This window comes from Choloepus didactylus, chromosome 7, assembly GCF_015220235.1.
Source record: "Choloepus didactylus isolate mChoDid1 chromosome 7, mChoDid1.pri, whole genome shotgun sequence".
Lineage (NCBI taxonomy): Eukaryota > Metazoa > Chordata > Mammalia > Pilosa > Megalonychidae > Choloepus > Choloepus didactylus.
The window spans coordinates 151,452,417-151,457,310 of NC_051313.1; positions in this window are offsets into that span (position 1 = coordinate 151,452,417).

The window sequence follows — 4,894 nt, forward strand, 5'->3', positions numbered from 1 at the left end:
CATTCTTTCCTCGGTTCGCCTCAATTCTGCCCGATATGTAGAGTTTGTGTGGGATTGGGTGGAGTCAAGAAATGGGTGTCTTATGATAAAAGATACCAAGAGACTAGAAAAATAAAAATACAAGAAGAGTGCTTGTTCAGCAAACAAGGTATGCAAATGTCTTCCTGTTACACTGCTTCTCTTGTGTCTTCCAATAAAGGTTCTTGACATCCATGATATGATACAGGGATGGCTTTATGCAATGTTGTGCTGGGAGATGGCACTCATTGATTATCACAAAACCTTTGTCAAAATACTCCTTTGTGTGGGGCTTGAAATCCTGCATTTTCTTACTCCCACAAAGCTTGTATGCATCATGAGTTAATAAAGTTTCCTAAGATTCTGCAAGCCAGAGTGATGGCAGTCCTCCTCTTGTACCCTGATCCCCCAACCCCACTCCAACCCCCCATCTCAGGCAAGCCAAGAACTGCCAGTGCTGCTGAGCATTATGGTAGTGAGTGAAATTTGTAAAATTTTAGCAAATCTCTTATTAACAACCTTTCCTTCCTGCTTTTTTTCTTAAAATATTTATCATCACCTACCTTATTTCAGGATCTCTTAGCTATAGGGAAAAAAGAAAAGAAAACAATAGTCACTGCCTTCTGTAATTCTTCCCTTTTGGCTCTTCACCCTAAAATCCACTCTGCGATTTAAAGCAAATTGTGCTAATTACGTAGAAACTGAATTGCAGGGCCTAAGAGATCTGGCTCAGATCCTTTTTACATACAAGGAGATAGGCCCGTAAACTATAAGTAATTGGCTAAAATGATGAGCAGAGACTCAATTCAATTGCTATTTCATGTGGTAAATTTCTAATTCTTGTAATGGTGAACTAGGTAACTCAGACCTCTGAAGACAAATAGAAAAATAAAACAAACAAAAGAAGCATCGGCCCAAAGCAAGGGAGAGCAAACACAATAGTGAAGAATTACTGGGCCCATATCCAGGAAAAACTGGAAATCCAGAGAGGTGAATCTGGAAACTGGGGCCACTTTTGCCTCTGAGGGCATTTGCCAATACAGAAGCAATGAATGAGAACCTACGCAGGAATTCTGAATGTTTCAAGGCTAGGTAGACAAACAGAGCTTGGGCCCATTAAAAGTGGGGACACATCACATCTGTGCTTTTGTTTGGGACCCTACAGAGTAGCAGTCTAGGAGTATGAGTGAAACCACTCAGAACACAGCCCTGCTGGGGTGTTGGAGAGCCCAGAAAATTCCCATCCCTGAAATTCAGTTATAATTATTTTGGTTTAATACTCCCCATTAGCACATGATAGAAGCAAATAAAAATTACTTCTGGGAGAAGATGGCCCTGAAATATCAAATTATTTTTACAATCAGCTTTTTAAATACAATATCCAGCACACAATCAAAGATAATGAGGTAGGTGAGAAGCTATGACAATCTAAAATAAAACCAGCAGAAACAACAGATAACAGAAACAGAGATAAAGAGGCTCCAAGTACTGGAATTATCACACATGAATTATAAAACAATAGCTCTTTTTATATTCAAGATGATAAAAAAAGTTTAAAATTTCAGCACAGGGTTGGAAACTTAAACAAGACAATGCATATTTGAATACAAATGAAATAGAAATTCTAGAACTCAAAAATACAATACCAAAGAACTCAATAGATAAATTTTAACAGCAGATTTGAGAGAGTTGAGAGGATTTTAGAATTGTAAGTTTTGAAGAAATTATCCATAATAAAGGCCAGAAAGACAAAAAGATGGAAAATACAAAAGGCAGTTTAAGAGACACAAATGATTAAGAAGATGCTTAACAAGGAACGAGATGAGACAGTCTGGGAGAGAATAATATTTAAAAAGCTAACATTCAAGATTTTTATTCTATAACTGATAGGACTTCAATCCACATGTTCCCGTTTGCTAAAGCTGCCTTTATGCAAAATACCAGAAATGGATTGGCTTTTATAAAGGGGATTTATTACATTATAAATGTACAGTTCTAAGGCCATAAGAGTGTCCACACTATTTGCAAGCCAAAGAACCCCAAGGATTGTGGCAAGCCAGCACCAGAACACAGCAGGCTCCAGGAGAAAGCATGATCTGTTGAGACCTTGATTTGGACTTCTTCTAGCCTCCAAAACTGTGAGCCAGTGAATTCCATTGTTAAGCTAACTCATTGTGTGGTATTTGTCATAGCATCCCTGGCAAAATAAGACACTGTCCATAACCCTTTGTGAGAGTCCTCAAGCCACAGATGATTAGACTAGGGAAGATACCTGTCCTGTTTTGGTTTGCTAATGCTGCCATTATGCAAAATACCAGAAATGGATTGGGTTTATAAAGGGGGTTTATTTGGTTACAAACTTATAGTCCTAAGGCCATAAAAGTGTCCAAACTAAGGTATCAACGAGAGCATACCTTCACTGAAGGAATGTCAATGGCGTCTGGAACACCTCTGCCAGCTGGGAAGGCATGTGGCTGGCATCTGCTGGTCCTTTGCTCCCAGGTTGTATTTCAAAATGGCTTTCTCCAAAATGTCTATGGGCTTCTATCTCTCTTAGCTTCTCTCAGCTCTCTGCTCTTCCTGGGGCATTTCTCTTTAAGCTTCTGGGAGTCCTCTCTTAGCTTCTCTGGGGCAAACTTTGGGCTTCATCTCTTAGCTTAGCATATCCAAATGCCCTTCTGTTTGTATCTCCCAGTGTCTCCAAGCTTCTGGGTCTGTATAGGCTCTCAGATCTCTTAAGGACTCCAGTGATCTAATTAAGACCCACCTGGAATGCGTGGGATCACACCTCCATAGAAACATTCAATCAAAAGGCTCCACCCTAATCAAAAGACTAATAAGTCTGTCCCCACAAGATTGCATTAAAGAACATGGCTTTTGTGGGGGACATAATAGATTCAAACCAGCACACCACAGATTTTGAGAAGCCCTACTCAAACCCCAAGCAGGAAAATACAAAAAAATCCATCCCTAGACACATCATGGTGAAACTGCAGAAATTCAAAAATTGAGATGTAAAAGTAACCAGATAAAAGCAATTAACTATTCAAAACTAAGAAAGGGTCTGTTATACTTCATCCTTCAAGAAGTTGACGGCTCATAAACACCTACAGGTTATAAAATACAAATGCATTTCTTCCATTAAACTCTCAGGATTTTAACTGTGTATATTTAAAATGCCAGAATTGTGATGTCAGAGAGAATTTCTGATCTGAAAAAACTGTAAACAGCATCCGTGACAACCACCCAATCTGCAGGGTGTGGATAGAGTGGTGTGGAGTACATGAATCAATCCAGAATTACTCCATAAAAGGTTAATTTAAGGTGGGAAATATCATACAATTCAAAGAACAAAGGCACCTTTCTAGTATACAGGAGAAACAATTAAAAAAAAAAAACAAAAAACCATAAAGCGAGAGCAAGTGGATGTCACCAAAAGAGGTTTTCAAAGAGTTCTTGCACCAATTCTTTCTTCATGCTGTAAATATGTTACAACAAACTCTGTTGAGATATTTTGCCTCTGTGAAAAACCAAGAATTTCCCTGTAAGTTAAATTTTAAACATATTGTCACTGTACAATATTTTAACAGTTTTAAAAGAATGACTATGCATTGCAAATGTTGGGTTTCTATGCAAACTTTGATATATTAGGATTGTAAGATGGCAGAGTGAGAAGCTTCAGAACTCAGTTCCCTCACAGAAGCTTTGAACAACGAGAAAGAACTGGCAGAAACATCTTTCTCAGAGCTTCAGAAAATAGTTGAAGGACTATAATAACAAGATAACTGCGAAATTAAGTAAAGGGCTACTTAAAATAGGATCTTGTGGCACCCTGGCTGGCCCCTCCCCACATTCACCAGCTTGCTGTGGAGCTGGCCCAACCCAGTGAGCATCCTTGGTTCCAGTTCTGGAGGGAGCAGAGTAATCCTCAAGCACAAACAGGGAGCATGTATGTCTGGCCCAGTCTTACTGATGGCAGCCTGAGGGACTGAACCAGGACACTTGTTGCAGGCTCTCCATCCCAGAACTAGCCTGCATGTAGAAAGCAGCTCACCCAGCTCCCCTACAGACTGCTTGTGGGACAGCAGTCAAGTCGTGCTGTCCGGAGCAAGTGATTGCTGGCTGTAGGACATACTGTGCAGTGTCCAGAACAGAGAGAAAACTTTCCTAGGGAAGAGAGGACATTCCTATCCATGTAAACCCTGAAGTAAAGCACTCATACAGGTCAATCTGCAAAGACTGGAAAAGGTGTTTTCTTTTTTTCCCTTCTTCTTCTTCTTCTTCTTCTTTTCTTTTCTTTTCTTTTTTTTTTTTTTTTTTTTGGTTAGCTCATGGCATTGAAGCAAAGGTCTGTCAAATCACTAGCTGGATACAAGCTTAAGGAACAGATTCCTGAGTCTAAAATCCAGTGATAACACATTAAAATATTAAAATGTCCAAATTTCAAAGATTACAAAATATGCAAAGAAACAGGATGTGATGGCTCAGGCAAAGAAGATTAAAGTATTAGAAATCATCAATGAAGAGGATTAGATGGGGAAATTCCAGACAAAGACTTTTAAAAAATCGTCCTAAATATGCTTAAAGAGTTAAAGGAAAACATGGACAAAGAACTAAAGGAAATTGGGAAAACAGTAGATGGACACAAGGAGAATATCAATAGAGACATGGAAATTATGAAAAGGAACCAAACAGCAGGAGACCACAGTAAGAGAAATTTAAAATTCCCTAGAGGGGTTCAACAACAGATTGGAGCTGACAAGAATCTGTAAACTTGAAGATAAGACAATTGAAATCATTCAATGTGAGGAGAAGAAAAAGGAAAGAATGAAGTGGAAAGAACCTGAGGATCGTGTGAAACACTATCAAGCACACC